Raw genomic sequence first — 21492 nt, forward strand, 5'->3', positions numbered from 1 at the left:
CCCGCCCCCTCAGCTCTCTCCCCACCTCAGGACCACTGCCTCCCTAGAAGGCACCCCCCCTCAATTCCCAGCAGCCCTCATTGTGATTAAAAGGATGCGGAGGCCAAGTGCAGGCAGACTGTGCCGTGCAGATCTCCCTGTCTGCAGGGCACAGCAGCAGCAGAAGCCATGGAGAGGAGCAGAGGAGAAAGGAAACAAGTTGGTGGCCTCAGATGCCTCTGGAAATGTTTGCAGGCATCAGTGGGCATCCAGGATGAAGTCTTGGGAGGACAGAGGCGAGCCCACAAGGGAGTCCCAGATTGGGCAAGAAGGAACAGCACTCGCGGGCAACCCACGCTCACGGAGGAGCCCCTAGGGCACAGCCTAGCAGCAGCCAGGGTCCGCTGAAAAGAAGCACTCGTGATTGGGGTTTTTCTAGTATGACTCCCTTGCGAGTGCAAAGACCCTAGAGAACTTAGAAGGAAGTCCACAGAGGGGTGGGAGAGAGAGAGAGAAAAAGAGAGAGAGAGAGAGAGAGAGATTGAGAGAGGCAACGTGCCATGCTCCAGGGCTCAGCGAGAGAGCCAGGAAAAAATTAGATGATGTACACTCAGCTTTACACAGATGTTAATTAATGCCTGCTTTGCCCTAGAAACCAAATCGGTACCTAATTCTAAGTGCAAAAAGTGTGGGGATTTTTTGAACCCATGTTTAAAAATGTTTAGCTTATAACTAGCATGACTGCTGGCTTTGCATGAACGTGACGGATCCTAAGGCTGCAAATACAGGAGGAAGGAAAGATAGAGAGGGAAGCGGGGAAGGGAGCAGAAGTCTGTGTGGAAGACACACAGACATTTCCGGAAGCTCGGTACACCATGCTTCAGCCCCATCAAGGTCCAGTGAGAGAATGTTTATCCGGGAGCCATCCACTGTTGCTGGGGCTATTTCTTCTGAAAACCATGTGTTCCTCTACGCATACGTGGGACCTCCCTGTCCACGCACTCATAGGGTACGCGTGTGGAAACGTTCCAGTTCGTCCACAGCCTGGAGGACAGAGGTGGGTCCCGCCATCACACTCTGGACGAGCGGATCGCGTTGAACTGACCCTTTGAGAAAGCACGCATGTATCTGGGTGTGCACTCAAGAAGAAAATAATGTTTCTTCCCCCTACTGGGTTCTCCCCATTGTGAGAGCTTTGCTTTAGTCCATCTACCCTTTCCAATCAGTCAAAGGGCGGTTACACACAGCACACGGCAGGAATACAATCTCCCCCCCAGGGGCGTCTGCTCCTCTCCTCCCCAGCCTAGCTGAGAGACCTTTGCAGGAGCCGAAAAAAGTTTGAACATAGCAGAGATGGGGGTGCGCAGAGGGCCCTTTATTTCAGCACCCATCTTCAGGATTCACAGAATCAACCGAATCCTGTGCCCAACACTGAGGCCCCTTGTTCCAAAGAATGTTGACTCCTTTCCCCTAGCACTCTGGAAGACTCCCAACATATTTTTCCCACTGGTGAGTTTGTAGGACACTCTGAACACATGATCTTATATAAAGGGTACAAGTTCACCCCATTTCTTGCCAGGCTGCCCCACAAGCTACCCCAAAAGGGACAGCTAGAGAAACTCGGGGCCCTGCTATATTTACGTGCAACTCCAAAATCATGTTTTACTTGGGCCTCACATTCTTCTCCCTACAACAACCGAGCCCGAATGAATTGCTCTTTGACCCCCGATGGAAACTGCAAAAAAGCCCTTTTGGAGCCCCAACCACCTCCTACCTCCTCCAGAAAAAGTTTGAAAATGAGCAGCCTGTGAAACTCCAGCTGGGCAGAAAAGGAAAGGAAAGGCTTTAGGGAAATAGAACCTTGAACCACAGGCTTCTGGAGAGTCGTTCTGCACAGTCAAAAGCAACCTGGCTTTGGGGAACACTGGCAAACCCAAGAATGCCTGGCCTCCTGACAGGGGGGCACTGCTGAGGTGGTCGTGAGAGAGGGGACCTTCCTCCCTTCCCTACAACATCCTCCTCCGCCCCCTTTCAGTTCTATTTCTCAGACACACACCTCCAAAGGCATGTGACAGGTGTTAGCCAGAGGCACAGCAAAACAGCCCCATGCTTTCCCACACAGCGTAGAGGGAAGAGTAGAGAGGTGAAAGGGATACCCAAGACCTGTGTCCCTAAGCCCTGGCGGCTTGCTGTTGCCGAGAGATTGGAGATGTGAATAGGTCGTACCTCTTATGGAGGATCTGACCCCCATATGCTCTCCCTAGACCAGCCACACACCCAATGCCATGCGGAAGCCCCTTCCTGCCTGGAATCCCGGCGCATTCCCGGGGAAGCAGTGCAATGCTTCAGAAAGGCGTTTGTGCTGCCTCTTACTGGGGAAACGCAGTGCCTGTTCCATATGCACCGCCCTACAGAACTGCAGCCCCATCTGCCTATGTGGCCTCCTCCCTGCACGCTGGGCCACCACGCTCTCCAAATATCTGTCAGAATATCTATCTGTCGGTCTGTCTCCCTTCAAAATCCCAGGGTGTCCAAAGGCCACGGAGCGGAGATGACGCTGGGCGGGTCTCCCCAAACCTCCCATTACTTCTCCCGTTTTGAAAACCAGCTAGAAATACCAGGGGCCGGGAACTGAAAAATCGCTCCCTCAGCCTACCCCGGTGGGAGGGAGAGGCAGGCATACGCAGAATCCCACCCTGAAAGTCCTAGGTAAGAGAAGTGTGAGTCCGGATCGTCAGAGGAGAAAGAACAGGGGGAAATACCTGCTCTGGCCGCGCCGCACCTACGCGGGTGTCCAGGTGGGACGTGGGCAGGTGCGTGTGCGCGGCGTGTGCCAGTGTGTGTGTGTGTGTGTGTGTGTGTGTGTGTGTGTATGCGCGCGCGCGCGAGTGTGTGTATGTGTGTGTGTGTGTGCGTGCGTGCAGCGGGCTGGCTCCAGGGCAGCCGAGGACTCCCGGACCGAGCCGGGTACCTCCGCCCGCGCTGTCCTCGCCCTCCCGCCGGCTCCTTACCTGGAAGCGCCGCTCTTGCCTCCTTCAGCGGGAGCGCCGCATTGACACTGCAGATGGTGCCTGTGCCGCTGCCTCTCGTCCTCCTCTGAACGTGTGCGTGTGCGCGCGTGTGGCTGCCTCCTCCAGCCCCAGCCCCGAACGCAAATACTCCGCCGAGGCACCGGGAACCCGGGAGGAGGCAAGGGAAACGGAGGGCGAAATCACAGCCCGCGGGGCTTGACAGCTCCTCCGGCGGCGTCCGAGGTGGGCGGAATGTCCAACAAAAAGGTCGGAGAATGTGGATCGAATCCAAGCACCCCTTTCCTCCACCTAGCCCGGAGCCGGAGCGGCGGCGGCGGCGGCGGCGGCGGCTCTCTGGGGCTGCGGTGGCGACGCGGGGCTGCCCCCCTTCGTCCCCACCCCCGCGGGCTGAATGTCCTTGATGCCAAGCGGGCACGGCGGCGTCACTCCGCGCCGCCCATGCTCGCCCGGTCGGGCCGCTGCCCGGGCGCGGCGAGTGCGCGGGGGACCCGCCGGAGAGCGCTCTCGGCGCCTCTGCGCGCCTCCCTGGGCAGCGGCGGCCGCCCCCCGGCAGTCCGCGACCCGCCGCGCCGCTGCCGCCCCCGCCCCCGCCGGGGGACCGGCCGGGCGGTGCAGAGGGCCCGGGGCTGGGGGGCCGCGGGAGCCGCCGGCTGCTCCCCGGGGAGGCGCGGGGCTGCGGCGGTGGCGGCGGCGGCGCCTGGCGCTGCGGCGGCGGAGAGCGCGGCCGCGGGCGGAGCCGGGCCTCCCGGGCGCGCCCCCGGCCCCCCGGGCGGGCTGCTCGCAAAGTTTGCAGGGGGCAGGGAGCGGGGCCGCCGCTGGCTCGGCCGCCGCCGGAGCTCCCGGGCTGCCTGCTGCCGCCGCGGCTCGCTGCTGCTGTGCATTGAAGCCCGGCCAAGCGCTGCAAAAACTCCAGCTGCCTGGCGCTCTCTGGGTCCTCCTCTCCTCCCTCCCGCCCTCCCTGCTTCCCTGCCTCCCTCCCTCGCCTCGCCTCCTCCCCTCCCCTGCCGCCCGCCGCCCGCCGCCGCTCCCTCTCTGGCTCGCTCGGGCTGGCTCGGAGCTCGCGGCTGACATCTAGACCGACGGAGGGCGGCCGGCAGAGGGGGCAGGGGGCGCCTCCCCCACTCCGCGCCCGCGGCCGCCCGCCCCGCCGGCGCTCCCCCCCGCACGGACGTTGGCGGACACCCCCCTCGTCCCCTCGACCCGCGCCCAACGACCCTGCCGGTGGCGATGTGGGGCAGAGAGGGACGGGTACGCGGTGACACGGGCGCGGGGCGCCCACTCGGAAGGAGGCACACGCTCAGCCTCCTCGGGATGCGGGCGCTGCAGGTCGGAGGGACCCTCAGGTGCGCAGAGCTGACACAGGCGCACGCACCTATCCCTAATCAGAACCCCAGCACCCCTCCGCGGCACCCAAGGACCGAGGCCCGGGCGAGACAGCATGAATGGCCGAGTGCCCTGGAGCTTACTCAGTAACCTGACGCGTCTATTCATGTTTATATTGAGGGGCTGACCTGGCTCCTGTTCTCAGAAACATCGACCACAGAACAGACAATGCCGACATCAGGGCAGTTTCGGAAGTCCGAAGAAAGAAATCACGTTGCTGTGGTTTTGACAGCCATCTGGCAGAGAGGAAATATGCGGAAAGGAAGTGGGTAGCACCACCTCTGAAACCTCTGCCTAGATCCTCCGGGGAGTGTGCCCCCTCCCACCAAGAGAAGCCTAAAAGATTCCCACACTCAGGTACCAGCTCTGCATAAGGCCCTGCCCCCCACCCCCAACATAGTCCCAGGGAACCATCAGTTGTGTCACTAAGTGCCTCCTCACGTGGGCAGCAGTCGCTGAGGACCATCCAAAGGAGCCAGAGTTGTTGGCCTCCTCTCTCAGGACTCCTCAACTTTCCTTTTCCTATAGCGCCCAACTTCCTGCCCCTTACTGTCCCTCCCATCAAAACATCTCTTGAGAATCTTCCCATTAGGTGGACGTGATGGACGACAGAATAAATCCTGACACCTTCCTGTAGGGGTTATATTTTCACAGAAATCCAAGTTGTAAACTGGCGAGTCTTTGAAAGGCGCTGGGAGCTGACCAGCTCTACCAGCCCCAAGGCAACATAGTCAGGTCAGGCAGGTCCGTCCAGACAGCACCTTGTTGAAGCTTTGCTCTCAAAGGTGGGGGCCTCAATGAAAAGATAAGCCAAGCCAGAGCCGGGGCGAGGAGGACACCAGACATTTGCTTGTTTGGTTAGAGGTTGTTCCAGGAGACAGCGTGGAGCCCTTGTGGCCTCTGGTTCTCTGCTGAGCACTGCATGGCCCAGAAAGCAGCAAGGAGTTATCTCATTAGCGTGCCTTAATACATTGATCTGGCTCCTGTCCTCTCAGAAACCCTGGATCCCAGACTCTAGATAAAGCCCGCAATATCAGGTTAGTTTAGGAAGTCCGGAGAAACACATAACAAAATAACTCAATGCCACTGTTCCTTGGACCTCCATCCAGGCTGAGGAAGCCCAGGGCCAAATGTCTCTCTAGGAAGGACTGAGACTAGGGTGAGGCACCCAGGATGCAAAATTTAAGGAGGTGCTCAGGCTCAGGGTCCTGTAAGGCTGGCCTCGCACCGGCCCTGGTCCCACTCTAAGGTTTCTGCTCTAAAATTTCTGCACAGGATCATCACAAGCCTTTCCCAGAGGTGACAGCACAGATAGATAACCCCATGGAAAACCATAATGGGTTACTTAAGGAATATAGCTCAATAAAGGCAGAGTGGGGTTGTGGGGGAGGAGGCGAGCCTTTCAAATGTGTTTGCCACTCAGCTTTCAGGGTATGTCATAAAAATGCTGAAAGTGAGAAGAAGCAAGAAAACATCTTTGCCTCCATTCTCAGCCATTCTAACATGTATTTTTTAATTATGTTTATTTATTTTGAGAAAGAGACAGAGACAGAGTGTGAGCAGGGGAGGGGCAGAGAGAGAGGGAGACACAGAACCTGAAGCAGGCTCCAGGCTCTGAGCTATAAGCACGGAGCCCAACGCGGGGTTCGAACCCACAAACCGTGAGATCATGACCTGATCCGAAGTCAGACACTCAACCGACTGAGCCACCCCGGCACCCCTAACATGTATTTATAATATAACTGATTTTCCCTCCTGTAGCCTCTTTGTGCACTGTGTGTGTGTGTGTGTGTGTGTGTGTGTGAATATTGCTGGTGAGCCCCAGGGTCAATTTCTGATGGATGGATGGATGGATGGATGGTAAGTCAAACACCTTTTTTAGAGGTGGCAAATAAAATATATTTATTATTCTTTATCTTCTGCCTAGTGTATGATGTCACTTATTTTCATTCAGAAAAACGGATGTCATGTGGTGCCTGAAGAGTACCACCAAATGACAGAAAAGAAGGGAGGCAAAAAGTTGGCCCAACCACGGGACGGTGAGTGGCCCCAGCTGAGTCTCTCATCATTAACAGGGCCATATGGCCAACCATGTTCTCCCTCCTTCCCCTCTAGTTAGTAACACGGAGGAAGCTATGTTGCATGGGTGGTTATAGAATACCATTGTAAGGGAGAACAGGAAGGGTCAAATTAGCAGCAGTGTGGGGCTTGATATTATTATTATTATTATGGCCTCTTGGATTTCTTCTTTCAAAGCTGGAGAGTGAGATGGGGTAGGATGGGTAGGACTCTACACTGGAAGCAAGAAGACTTGGTCCTAGACCTAGGCACCGCCACCCACGAATGCTATGATTTGGAGATCTCACGTTCTCATCTGCCCCACTTACCCCTTAAAGATAGTGACATTCAAAGGAAATGCTACCTATTCATGCACTTGGAAACTCTCGAATACGTGCAATACACATCCAAGGAATTAGCACTGCTTTGCAGAAGGACATATCCCCCCCTTTTTTAATGGCACAGTACAGGGGGGCAGGAAAGTCCTCTGTTGTCTTGACCCTTCTCTATGAATAGACACACTGGGAAGGGCAAGCTCTAGAACAGCTCAAAATGGGTTTCTGCATGAGTTACAAACCCTTCTCCGTCTCATACCTCCTGCAGCCCCTGCCAGCTGGTGAGGGGCAAAGAGGAACCCAAACTTTCTCCAACTGACATCGGATCTGTAAGTCACCCCTTCTACCCCAGGCCAGTGAGGAAACCCAGTCGTCATTGCCTGGCCCCATGGCCACAAGAGGGAGAAGTGAAATGTCATATTGTTTCATAACGTCCTGTCTTCCAAGGAGGCGATTTTTTGTGGCAATTTGGTTGTGGTTTATTGAGGGGCTTGAGGAGAAAAGTATTGGCCCATCACTCACAGCTGAGTAAAAGGGCCAGATTTAATAGGAGAGAGGAGAAGAAATCCTTAAGTTTTCCTTCACTTAGCTACCACCATTTTATTAGCCTAGGAACAGAACCGCTATTTAAGTTGATAAAAGCCAGATTTTCTTGTTAAATAAATCACCAGAGCCTGGTGGTTCTATAGAGAAATTTTTTCCCCCAAGAGCTGGCCCCATGGCTGGGTTTTATACAGCACCCAGTGCACTAGATGAAAACCACAGGAAGGCAGCAGCTTAAAAACCTAAATTGTGGCGCCACCTTCAGGAAAGTAGAAATACCAACATTATCCGAACTGCGCAGAGACTGGGAGGCAAGGGAGAGCCTTCCCAGGTGACACCTCCCTGGATGCGATGCAGACAGTAGGAAGGGCCCCCAACTCCCCACTGCCCCCTGATTCCTGGATGTGTCACCAGATGTCCACTGTACATTCCAGCGACCTTCAATTCTGCGTCCTTGAAAGCTGACACTTCGATGTAGCTGTTCTCAAGATTCTCAGTCCATTGAAACAAACTTATTCTTTCCTCTGATGCCTAAGGGGTTAAGCTTCTAACCCAACGGTTCTATTTTTGACACTCCAGGCCATAGAACAGTAAAAGAGGACAGAGAAATGGCTGCCCTTGGAACTGAGGGAGAAGTCTCCCTGGGTCACCACAGTCCCGAATTGTGGCTTGAACTTGGTAGCTGGGTACGGTCAGTAGACCCACACTGTCCCAGGCTTCTCTAGCCTGTGGGTGCTAGCAAAGATACAGAGATGTTAACACCTGAATCGCAGCTCCCAGCCTGCCCCTGCTCACACAGACCTGGCCTCTGCTGACAACTCCCTCCCTGTCTCCCCTCATTATGTCACAGGACACCCCCCCCCCCCCACGCACAACCGTGGTGGTTGTGCTTAGGAACCAGTCTGATCATGTTTTTCTCCATAGGGTCCATCACAAAAGTCTACTGCCTACATAAGCCATTTGATGGAAGGACATCACTCCCATCGCCCCTGCCCACCTATACTGCTGGACACAACTGGCCATGCTGCTCTGTTGTGGTTTCCCAGGCTACACGGCAGGGGCGGGGGGGGGGGGGGGAGCTGGTACCAGGGTAGGGAGGGTGCCTCCCCTACCCCCACTCACACATTGTGCAGGTATTGGTGATCCGGGCCCTGAAGCAGCTCCCGTGGTCCAACTCTTCCTCCCCTACCTCCCCAGACCCCTTCATCCACCACACCCTCTCCACAATTCTTCCTTCTCTCTCGGCTAACACACAAACTTGTATTTTCAACTGCAGGAACCAGAAATTACAGGACGCAGAAGCAGGATGGAGGGTGAGGTGGCGGGGGAGGGGATGTGACCTAACCTCGTTTGCCAGAAAATAGCAGAGTCCCAGCTCTGGCCAGTTCTTTATCTTGCTCAACAAGAAAAGGTAAACACTTCAGTCCCAGAAGGCACGAGGTCCTACAGTGTGCCTGAATTCACGGACCAAATGCAATTCATGGCTCCCACATGAAGGCTCCATCTTGCCTCTTCCCAGCACTTGCCAAGTAGCTTAAGTGAGTCACTTGGCCCCTCTGACTAGGATACAAAGAACAGAAAGGCCTGAAGTCACTTTCCTTTGCAATGAAGGTGGGTTTGTGCTGATAGGTTGAACAGTCTTGTCTGGTAACATACATTTCCAAGATGATTGCCAGGTAGCCTGAGTACAACCGCCTAAATAACTGTGACAGCCAGCCTCCAAAATGGCCCTAAAGATCCTTGCCATCTGGTACTCATGCCCTCACACAGTCCCCTCCCACACTGAATTGGAGCTGACTTAGGTGACCAAGAAGACTTTACTGCAGGAGTGACCACATGTGATTTCCAAGCTAGGTCACAAGAGACATGGCAGCTTCCAGCCTGGGCTTTTGCATCACTCACATTGGGGCAAGGGAGCTGCCCTGTGGTGAGGACCCTTGAGCAGCCTTGTAGAAAGGAACTGAGGTTCCCAGCCAACTCCTGGCAAAACTTGACATCCCATGAGTGAGCCCTTGGAAGAGGATTCTCTAGCCCTGTTCAAGTCTTCAGATGATCCCAGCTTTCAGTCTTCCGACTGAGATCCTGGACATTGTGGAGCAGCAACTAGATGTTATTGGAGGTGCTCTGTTTTGAAGCAATAGATAACTAATACAGTGACTTACAGAGAGGGAATCCTTCCCCTGACCTTGGCCTCATTAGCCTCTTACTCTTATTATTTGAGCCCACTTGGCTTTAGAAGAAGAAGGGCAGAGGAGGCCATGCTTGGTGCATGGTAGTGACCATACTGGGCAGGACTGGGCACCAAAATGTGCCCTGCCAGGGACTCCCTTCAGAGCTCTTCGCATCAAGCATCTTAGAATATCCCAACGTGTTAAGTAAAAATGAGAAAAACCAGCCAGGGCACTGGAAACCGTCAGCCCACGGAACGCTCAAGTCAAGCACTCACCTGAAGTCCCAGGGGGGAGTCACTTCCAGAGAGTCAGCCTCGGGGACACACAGCAGTGAAGTGGTACTGGATCCTGCTCTCTTGAACCGGCTGTCTGGCACCTGCCTTCCCAGGATCCTCTCGGAGGTCAGACTGTGTGGGACTTCAGTGTGAGCACCAGTCCCTATGGTGCTAAGAGAGTTCCCTAGCCCTGACCCTGACCTTTACTGTCCTGCAGGGGAGGAGGGAAGTCCAGGGACTCTTCTTGTCACAGCAAGAAGAGACTGGAAATAAGAAGTGGCTGGAAGCTGACACTGCAGTTTTCCGTCCACACAGGGCCCCATGAGGACTGGGTCACATCATCTTCTCTCGGGCTTCAGAGGATCTCCTCAACCCTGAGCAGCTTCTGGAAAACTAAGCAGAGCCTATGGGTTGGCAGTGAGGCCAAGGCATGCACGAGGAAGAAAGGGGGAAGGAAGAAAGTAGCAATAGAGAAGAATAAGAAGGACAGAGGTGACCATACTAACTCAGAGTAGAAAGAGAGCTGTGGACGGCCTCTGGGAGTTTCCAGAGATGGTGCAAGGGCCTGTCATGACCTCTTTCCTCTTTAACATCTCCCTCCACGACTCTGAAACCTGACTCCTTTCTCCCTCTGGCCCCATTCTCTTTCCCCTGTTTTTAAAGGGCTTCCTCCCAGTGCACCTCCACTGACTGCAGTCTTTACAAATTCTGAGTGTCCCTTGTGAGGTCCTTGTGAGGTTTTTGTGAGCCCCAAGGCCACCGTGGTATACAGGTGCTGAAGAGCTGGGGGGAGAGCCAACTGTGTGCCTCTCTCCCCAAGTGTGCATCCAGTGACAGTGTACCGATAGCCAGCAATCAGCTGGAAACATTTACACCATGGGAATCAAACCACACACCGGGGCTTTTGTTTTCGTGGACAGCCAGTTGTTAAACATTTCCCAGTGCACCCCAGGACCAGCAATACGCCAAGAATAAGGTGGGTCAGCCCAGATCAGTCCTGCTTCATTACTCAGCTGACTATTCACAGACACCCAGAAAACGCACCACCAATGTCAGCTCAATTTAGTGTAGCTGTAATCAGAGTAAGGGCTGCCTTCTGCCCATACCCCACCTCTCGATAATAAGAAAAAATTAATATATACCCTTTCCAGTAGCTGTTTTTCCCAAGTCCTATATTTAAGGGGATTTGACTCATATTTTCTAACACCAGAATCAAGAAGGAAAGTGATTTCCCTTCCCTGCTAGGTAAACTGAGGCAAGGGTCATTGAAGTGATATATCTCAGATTACTTAGGTATCCAAACTGTAAACTTGTTCACACCTGTCATTTACTGCCTCGGCTTCAAATTTAAGATTAACACTCTGTGTTTGGCAACAATTCTATTTTCGTCCCCTCAAAGCACTGCTGTTAAAATCAGGGTACAGTCATGCAGTAGAACCAGTGTTAACCTTAAACAAATGAAGTAAATCTATGTTATCTATGCTCTGAAAAAACAAGCGCAGAGTATTTGTATACATATTTGCATATTTGTTAACCTACAGAATAGTATGCATATATCTATATAGGCTTAAATATACATAGAACATTTTGTAAGTTACCAGCAGAAACCTCAGAGCGGGAGCTAGAGCGATATATATTTCATTGTTTTACTGTACATCCTTTGTTCTTTTTGACATTTTACCATGTGCAAGTATTTCATTCCCCATTTTTTAGAAAAGCGACTTTAAAAGGAACAAAAAACACTGCTGCTAAAAGCATCTTCATCACGCCTCTAGTCCTCTACACTCTCTCTTCCTGAATCCAGCCAGCCACTCCTCCACCCCATCTGTATCACAGTCAAGCTTGCCTTTGTTCCAGTTTCCGACTATCGGTGCCATCTTGCTCCTCTTTTGTGGGCCGCCTTGAAGGTCACACGGCATCCTGTCTGCCAGGCACGATGGGGTAAACATCCCACAGGTTGAGTCCTCCGCTCTCATCTTCTAAAGACCACCCAGTGCCCTTCTTGGCCTAGGGACTTCTATTTGGCCCTAATTGATCAGAGAGATTCCAGGAATGATCCAGAACATCCTTTCTGGGATAAAACAAGCAGCTTTAGGTCAAGTCAAAGGCCATATTCTTCTACAGTGGGATCAGTAAACTCCTGGAAGCTAATACCCAGAGATGGTCCAGGCTAAAGTTACCACGATGCCGTGATTTAGATACTAACAGGTAAACGTTCCCTAGTGATTAATCTTCTCAGGAACTATGCAGGGGGAGACAAAGAAGGGTTAACAGGCAAATAACATTCCAGTTTTGTGAAAGGTGAAAATAATGTTAAGTTCTGAAAAATATAAACAAATGAGCTTGGCCCAGATGTTGACCACTCGTTCAGTAAAAGGTAGACGTGATTATTTAGAATGTGATACAATGATCACTAGGAATCAGTCTGTGATCTCGAAGAACAAACTCTGTCAGGCTATTCTTGCTCCCTAAATCAGCAGATAGTAAGGTTTTTAGATCGAGGAAACACAAGAAAATATCTGAATCATACCAAGGAGCTCAGTAGACTCTTTAATAAAATCCTTATAACACGGGGCAATGCAGGCTGAATGGATTAGCTGACTGAATGGTTAACCCCCAAAGATGCTCATTAATGCATCAAGACAATCTGCAGGAAGATTTTTTTGGGATCTGTCTCAAAGCTCTGTCCTCAAACTAACCTGTTTAACAGATTTACTAACAACTCGGGTAAAGACATAGGAGACATGGCCATCAAATTTGTCTATGACTGCAATAAAAGAAGAATATTAAATATAAATATACATTTACAATCTTCCTCCTTTCTAAAGGAGAAAGATACTTTTGCTTTATATTGGGCAGTTTTGGTGCTTTAGTAAGGCATTTTGGTGTTGACTTGGGGCACTACGCTGAGGAATGGAAGAGGTGAGGAAAGTTTAGCTGATTAACATTTGAAAATTCATGGAACAAGGGGTGCCTGCCTGGCTCAGTCAGTGGAGCATGCGACTCTTGATCTCAGGGTTGTGAGTTAAAGCCCTACGTTGAGTGTGGAGATTACTTAAAAATAAGATTGAAAGTGGGGCGCCTGGGTGGCGCAGTCGGTTAAGCGTCCGACTTCAGCCAGGTCACGATCTTGCGGTCCGTGAGTTCGAGCCCCGCGTCGGGCTCTGGGCTGATGGCTCGGAGCCTGGAGCCTGTTTCCGATTCTGTGTCTCCCTCTCTCTCTGCCCCTCCCCCGTTCATGCTCTGTCTCTCTCTGTCCCCCCCAAAAAATAAATAAACGTTGGAAAAAAAAATTAAAATAAAATAAAATAAAATAAAATTGAAAGAAAGAAAGAAAGAGGGAGGGAGGGAGGGAGGAAGGGAGGGAGGAAGGAAGGAAAGAAGGAAGGAAGGAAGGAAGGAAGGAAGGAAGGAAGGAAGGAAAGAGGGAAGGACAGAGGGAGAAAGAAAAAAAGAAAATGTGTGGAATACTCCAGAAAGAAAAAGGATGTGGTAATGAGAGAAAAGTAAAGCAGCAGCCTGGGAGGGAAGTGGGGGGTTAGGACGAGAGCGGCCAGGTACGAGGAAGGCTATGATGATGGTGAAGACTGAGGTACGTGAGCATCAGTCACAAAAAGAGGGGTTTCTAGAAAGGCTTTCAGAGGGTATGACGTAATTCCTTCTTTTGATGCCTCCTCAAAAGACCATCAGTATAGAACTTTGTAATTTTTCTATGCTTTGAAAGGGTCGATTTTGCATTTATTTTGGATCTATTATCAAGGTGCCATGGATCTTAACGCAGAATCAAGAAGAACCTGTTTTATTCAGGCTACAAGTATATGATCAAAGCTTAGCAACATAGAATATATGGTCTGTATTCAAAAGTAATTTTTTGTGCTAAAATTATGGGGAAATTTCAACAAAATGAAATGTAATATGAATACAAACAAGGTCCTATATATGGGTATAGAAATAACTTTGTAAATACCGGATCAAGGAAATGTGACCACATTTTTTTTAAGTATGAGCTAAAGTTGGCAATAAGTTGCCAGTGTGAGATGCTGCCAAAGTCAATGAAATTACAAGCTGTATTTATTAATAAAGAACAGAGTCCCAAAGAACGCAGTGATAGCCCTGCTCTGCTTTGCGATAGCCAACCATACCCAGACTTTTGTACACAGTTCCAGGCCCTGTGCTTTAAGAAAAATTGAACCACATTTAAGACGGAGTGGCCAAGCCCCAAAGGGACTTAAAACCCTATTATATTTGGAACATTCAAAGAAACTGGTGATGTTCAGCTTCAGGAAAGTAAAACTCAAAGAAATAGGACACCTCCAAATATTTGAAGGGTTGTCAAGGGGAAGAGTTGCTGCGTTAGCTCTATATAACTTCAAGATAGCAAAGTGGGATCAATTAGTAAAATTTATCTTATGTAGAGATATTTTGGTCCAATATAAAGAATACCTTTCTAATAGAGCTCTCTAAAGACAGAATAGATTTCCTTGGATGGTAGTAAGTTCTCTGTCACTTGGAGAACTAGGTGATCCTTAGGTGAAGACAGGAGTTTGGATGAAATGATCTCTGATGTCTTCAAGGGTCTGATATTTTAATTGTCACGTGTTTGTTGTTGTATCCTCCACACCATGTGCTTTGCATGGACTCAGTCAATGTTTACTGAATTGAACTTCAATGCTTTGGGGGAAATATCTAGGGAAGCCAACTTATGTCCCACTCAAGACCAACACCAGGGAGAGAAGTCAAGGATGGAGTCAGGAATATGGTCAAGTCAGTGAGTGGGATGAAGGGAATGAGCAGACTCAGAGCTACATTAAACACTGCCTCTTCCCTGCTCTGTACTGTGTACCTCATTCACCAGATATACTGTCCTTTGCCCAGTGCAGGCCTATATGGAACCATATCATCTGTCCAGTGGAGGCTCATATGATTGACCTTTCTGAATTTTCATTCTTTCCCTTTCTCTTTTTCCCCCGAATCCTTACTCCCCTGAGTCCTCAGTCATTCCTTTTGTGTGCTCGGATTGCTTCCGTCCTTCCTCAACTAGACAGCCTCTACTTCTCTGAGGGGGGTTCTGTCCTTTGTTCTATCCCTACCTCTTAGCCTCAAGAACTTCCTACAGCCATTACAGGCCTAAAAACCAGGCCAGGGGTCCCTGTGTCTCAGAGACACTGCAGGTAACAGGCTCCATGTCAATTCATGGCATCTTGTCCCATAGACTGTACACCTGGGGGCCAAACAGGCTTTTGTCCTACATCCACCTATACTGTGGACACTGGACAAACTATAAATAATGACTGCTCTTTTATCCTCTTGTTTGTCTTAAATGACCTGAACAACGGCATTCTTCTCTCTCTCTTGGGGGAAATTATTCCATCATCAAATGCACCTCTCTGTGAAGGAATGTGTTTGCTCCTTCTGCAGGACTTCCAAACTTCCAACCTAAATGTCCCTTTGCCTTTCCTAATATGCTTCCTCCCATATTATGATCAGTATCATTGATACTCACATCATTTTCTTCTGCAAAGAAAATGAAAGCGTCCTATCTTTTTCCCTCCAGTGATTTCATCAACACCTTTTGTGTGTGGTCATAACGTCCCTTCCTGACTCTTCACGCTTATTCAGGCATAAATACTACAGAAAGAGAGAATACATCTTAAGAGAAAAAGGGTGAAATGATAATGGTAACAATGATAAGGATATCTTCCAAAGATCAAAACAGATATTACAGATTTTTGTGGAACTATAAAGGTTTTTTTTTTTTAATTTCACTGTAATTGGAGAGTGAAATGTGCCAAGGGGATACTTTGTGTAACTCATATCATGTTTAAAATTATCCATTCAAAAAGCATTTATGCCTACCATATGTCACTGCGCTGTGGATCAAAGCTGTTTCAGGCACAGTCCCTACCCTTAGGGGTTTTCGGGTGAATGGAGAACAACACCATCAACAAATAAGTGCACTAATATGTTATTAATGCTAAGATAAAAGTGTTCACCAGGTAGTGTGGAATTGTAAGGGAGAGAGCGTCACTCAATTCAGAAAGCAATTATTCTTAATTCTGATCATAGCACCACATTATAATTACAACTATTCCTTCTTTTATTGGAAGTGTCTCTGCTGGTTCAACATTTTTAAAATAAGGCTCATCTAAATGGGAAATAATAACAACACTAATATATGGTCTTCTAAGTTAGGATTTTAAGCTGTAGAAAGTTCACGACGGTACAGTATTTATATAGCACTTGCATAGAGTGACTGAGCGCTTCAAATACCCCTGTTTCATAAATACTGAAATATTCCCCTGGGGAACAAAACCAAGAATTGAGATGAGCAGGTACCTCATACCCATTCATTCTTTCCTTTTTTCTTTTCTTTTTTTTAATTTTAAAGATCTTACTGGCTTTGTTCAGCGATTCATAAATTAAGCAGCATCCAATCTAATAGATAAAAAGGAGCTTCCCATTCATACTTCCTTTTATTCATTTGTTATACGAATATATTCTGATCTCCTACTATGTGCCAACTTCTAGGATCTAGGGATAAAGCAGAACTCCAGACAGATGAGGTCTCTGCTCTTGGGCAGTATGCACTGAGGACGGAGGCAAGAATGAACCAGTTGAATGAATGAACAAGATAATCTAACGTAGTGGTTAGTTTTATGAAGAAGATTAAGGAACATAGTATTGTAAGGGGTGAAGGCACACAGGTTAGGAAAGACTTCTCTGAGGTGTTAATATCTGAGCTGAGGATGGAAGGACAAGAAGAAACCAAGTAAGTGAAGATGTGGGGAGTGGAAGCAGCCAGTACCAGGGCCCTGGAGTGGGTCATAGCAAAAGAATAATACTTCCAAAGAAGGCAAGCTCTGGGACCCATGAAAGGGCCAATGTGGGCAGAACTGTCCCAGGCAAAGAACTAGAATAAGCCATTATAAACACACAAACACACACGTAGTAATACAATTAGGAAAACAAAACAGTGAAGAGTCAGGAAAATAGTGCTTAGTCTTTGAAGATCTTTAGGTCATGTGACTTCTTGGACCATATGAATCAAGCCTGGTTCCATAAAGGTTAACATGAAGACTGAGGAGCAGAAGAAACTGACAAAATGGCGAATTGAGGATGGAAAATGCTAACCAAAATTGTAGAACAGAGACTACATCAGTTATCAAGGCTTTGTCTGCAAGTAACAAAATATCCATCTAGCTGTTTAAGCAGTGAAGACATTTAATATCTCACATGAGCAGCCTGGAGGTAAGTGGTTCCTGGTATAGTGCAGGGGCTCAGTGAGGTTATCAGGGAGCCAGTCTCTTTCTGTCTTGTCTGTGTCTCATCCTTAGCAAGCTGGCTTTTTGCCCTGAGACTCATTTCCCCATGGCCCAAATCAGCTCCAAGCATCCCTTCACGTAAGCATATTTAAGACCCAAGAGAAGAAAAGAAGTGCTGGGGGGTGGAGGGCGCTCTTCTATAGTGGCTCTCCCTTTTAACAGCAGGTGAAATCTCTCAGAACACTTGCGCATGTCTGATTGGCCAGAACTGGGTCACATGGCCACTCCAAGCTGCAAGGGAAGCTGGGAAAATGAGTGTCTGGCAAAGGGGAATGGGATCACTGGCACTGATTTGGACTGGTCAAGATTCAGAGCCATCCCCTGCAGATTCAATCAACATGGAGAGCCTTGGAACAGAAAGAGGAGGGAATAGTGGGTGATAGGAATGCAGGGCTATTCATTAGGGCCCGCAAGAAGACAGGAGGAGAGAAGGGAGGGATGCGGTGTCATGGAAAGATCTTGCATCTGGAATCAGAAGACATGAGTTACAATCCCAGCCCTGAGCAAATTACTAAAACAGTCTCAGCCGCGGTTTCTTCATCTATAAAACAGAAGTGACAACACCTACGTGTCAGGCAGGCTGTGAGGAGCAGAAATTGTCAGAGTGGGTTGCGAGTACCCAGCGTATCCCCAAGACTCTGTGGAGATTCAAGGATAAAGTATTGTAACTTTTATTTCTATTTCTTTTTCTCATTCTTCAGAAATACACACAGTTGTTCATGTATCATAATATGCATAATACATCACAACAATTGCATATATGTGTGTATATATATGTGTATATATATATATAACTTATAAATAAATAAATGTACAGATATTGGGATTGCTCAAAACATTTACAGATAAGGGTTCCAATTTTTAAGGAAAAAAACCAGCTTGGAAACACTTTTTAAAGAACATAATGTATATGAAGCCCTTAGCACAAGATTGGATGTACTTTGAACCCTCGAAAAAGGCTCACTCCTGGGCTGCCTTTCAGATGTTTTAGGTTTGCAATTTTTAATGGCAAGGACAGGCATCTGTCCCAAGGGCTCCCAACTCCACTGTCAAAATGCCGCACACCATGTGCTTTTTTGGCACCTCAAATCCCTCTCCCAGAAAACAGGATTACAAGCACCATGCTGTACAAGCAGCTCCCAGGAGTCGCTATTACGTAGCTTCCCCACCCCTGGCATCTTCTTCCCTTTCCACCTGCTGTCTATCTTTTGAATAGAGCTGGTGGGCACTTCTGTGAACGGTAAACAAGGGGAAGAGGGGAAGCAAAGCCAGGGAGGGGACATGGCTGGCACACGAAGTGAAAGGTCCCCCTGAGAGGGGAGGGTTAAAACACCAATGGGGTGTGGGGATTTTCTGTGCAATTCATTTCTCCCTGTGAACCCCACCTGCCGTTCACACGGACAAACAGGAAGTACCCGTATCTCCTTCCCATCTGCCCTCATCCTTCTCTACAGGTGCTCGAGGAGCTTCGGGAAGAAGATCATCTCTTTCTTCTTCCCCGCTTTCCCTCTGTGGTGGGCAAGAGACAAAGATGGGAGTGGGGTGCAAGTGGGGACACAGTCACAGAGTCACTCAGTGGCTCAGCTGGAATACACCCAGGAGCCCTGACATCTGATCAAAATCACTTTTCTCATCAAACGTACAAAGATAAAACCTTCTTTACAAATACAAGGCCTTTCAATAGCATCCTTTGCCAACAGTTACGCTAGCAGTGCGGGCATCGTTCATTTATTTACTTTAACCATTTTTCACCCCTCAAAAAGCTTCTGCGTTTGCCTTTAAAAACCATGTTAAATTCTCACTTAATGATTTGACCGGCTCCCCTTTAGTTCCCTTTAAACGAGCTGCCGATAAAGGCATAAACTTGCTGAAGAAACAAGAAAGAAGCCTCCTGAACAGTGCAGCCTTTTCTGCCGCTCTTGTCCGGGCTGAAGCCCCCTCCAATGAATTGAGAGATAATGCTAATGGAATTACACATTGTGACCGGATCAGGGGCTGCCACAGGAAGATAAATACCAAAGCAAGGCTAAGGCATTTAATAAATAAATAAATATATATATGCCATACATGTCCTTTTTATTTTCCTTCAGGAAAAAAGAAAAAAAAACACAAAAAACTTTAGATCTTGGTTTACCACGTATATTATTTCACTCGCTTTTATCTTGCTATTATCCCAAACTATTTGGTGTAGGGAGGTCCCACACACACACATCTGAAAGCAAATTAAATAAATAAGTGACCCACCCAACCTATGTTTACAGTGGCACCATGGCCACCATGGCAAACCTCTCAGAAGATAAACTGTATGTGGATTAATCCCGGAAGATGATAGAGTGCTTATCTATTTTGTGTAGGCTCGATTTTAACAAGATAAAATCGTCAGGCCCTGTGATCTGCTACTGGCGAAGCTGTTTTCCACACACTTGACATGCAACGCGGGCTGTCACGGAATATGGATTAGCATGTGGTGGCTGGCTGGCGGTCACCTCCTTGCCCTGCTCACCCCGGCTCCACCCAGGTTGGGTTAGTGAGGCCCGCGGAGCACATGCTGGAGGTCCTAGCTCAGACCTGGATCCCAAACCAAATCCACATAATGATACTTTGTCATCTTCTGGGTCTCAGGATGTGCTTCGATTCATTTTAAATTAAAATGAATTGGGGCGCCTGGGTGGCTCAGTCGGTTGTGTCCGACTTCGGCTCAGGTCATGATCCCATGGTTCGTGAGTTCAAGCCCTGCGTCGGGCTCTGTGCCGATGGCTCAGAGCCTAGAGCCTGTTTCAGATTCTGTGTCTCCCTCTCTCTCTGACCCTCCCCCGTTCATGCTCTGTCTCTCTCTGTCTCAAAAATAAATAAACGTTAAAAAAAATTTTTTTTTAAATAAAATGAATTTAGTGACACCTCTCCAGGTAACCGGTGACGACTCGTGTATTGGTCAGCTTATGTCTGTACATAACAGACATGGATTCTGCCTCTCTTAAACAAAAATGGGACTTCCTAGAAAAGATCAGGGACTCACAGGAATGGGATGCCAGGGTGTTCTGGAGATGACCAGGAGGAAGCCCAGTAAGGCCACTCTACTGGAACAGGGTAGTCTGGGTGTTGCCCCCACCTCATGGTATTACTCATTCCAGGGATGAGGCCCAGGAGAATGGGACTGACAGATTGAACCCAAGGCGTGCATCCATCCAGGCTCACTGCAGATAGGAAGAGGCTCTGCCCTTTCAGTTCTGGGAGTGAAAAACGAGCACTCTCTGTCCAGAAAGTGTCACACTAAAGGAAACTTCCCACGAGGAAGATCAGGTGCTAATAAAAAGAGGTTGAATGATGGGCACCCCAAAAGTGGCAAATGACTCACACAATAGGGCTAAGCAAAGCATGCTGGGGATGCCTTGTTTAGTCTGGGTACCCCATAGGAGATGGCTTACAATAATGAAAAGAGCTCTCGAGGAATGAATGAGGAGTCCCAGACCTAGATGTGGGTGCCCACACCAGGCAAGACTATTGAGCCTATAGCTCACTGCGATGGGTCGAATTGTGCCCCTCTAAAATTCATGTTAAAGTTCTGACCACCAATACCTCTGAATGTAAACTTAATTGGAAAGAGGGCCATTGCAGATGTCATTCGTTAAGGCGAAGTTACACTGGAATAGGGTGGTTCCCTCTTCCAGAATGACTGGTGACCTTACGGGAGAAATTTGGGCATGGACACACACACACAGGGAAAATGCTCCACAGTCGGAGCCATACTGCCACAAGTCAAGGAACTACCAAAGCTAAGAAAGAGGCCTGGAGCAGACCTTCCTCTAGCACCTTCAGAGGAAGCTGACACATTGCTTCTGCTTCTGAAGTGCTCTGGACCAGGTTTGTGACTTTCAGACTGAGTCTTGACTTAAATTGGAAAGTCCCCAGAGTCCTAGAAGTTCTTGGCAGCAAAAAGTGAAAACCATGAGGCCAGGTGATCTCCAAGGTCCACCTCTCTCTAAATTAAAGCCCTTTTCAGTTTTCACAGAGGAATGTTTGAGATTTTTGAAAAGGACATTCCAGGGACATTTACTTGTCTAGCTATGAGGACAGGCCAGTCCCTTAACTGGCCCCATACACATCTCCATACCACACACATCTGCCATGCTTCGTCAGCCACTGAGCCCCAGGAGGGTGAGGCCACTTTACCAGTGGCTAGAAAGTCTGCAGATTTCTTGGTCTAGCCCAGTGGCATTTCCACTCAGATACTTGTATCTTTGCTGGGCTTGGGTCCTGCAGACTCAGTCCCATTCCAGACCTTCATCATCACCTTGAGTTCCCCAGTGGATCCAGCCAGTCGAAAGATTCTGTTACCTACCTCCTAGAGCTACTTCCTTCCCAAAGCTCATGTGTTTGCTTTTGTTTTTGTTTTG

General features: G+C 49.0%; 1 protein-coding gene across 5 annotated transcripts in view; it reads right to left on the bottom strand.

Moving 5' to 3' along the window:
* Positions 1 to 21492, bottom strand: part of PLXNA4 (plexin A4) — a 596306-nt gene that overhangs the window by 437026 nt on the left and 137788 nt on the right. For 2 of the 5 annotated variants that reach the window (XM_047848899.1, XM_047848904.1), the window contains exon 1: positions 2991 to 3554. The exons of 1 other annotated variant lie outside the window; for it this stretch is intronic. The gene's annotated coding sequence lies outside the window, so the exon portion shown is untranslated. Of the gene's footprint in view, positions 1 to 2990; positions 3555 to 4522; positions 4590 to 9776; positions 10185 to 21492 lie in introns of those variants that run through there. 2 more of the 5 variants (XM_047848900.1, XM_047848902.1) reach the window with 2 other exon arrangements.

Source organism: Prionailurus viverrinus, chromosome A2 (genome assembly GCF_022837055.1).
Source record: "Prionailurus viverrinus isolate Anna chromosome A2, UM_Priviv_1.0, whole genome shotgun sequence".
Taxonomy (NCBI): Eukaryota; Metazoa; Chordata; class Mammalia; order Carnivora; family Felidae; genus Prionailurus; species Prionailurus viverrinus.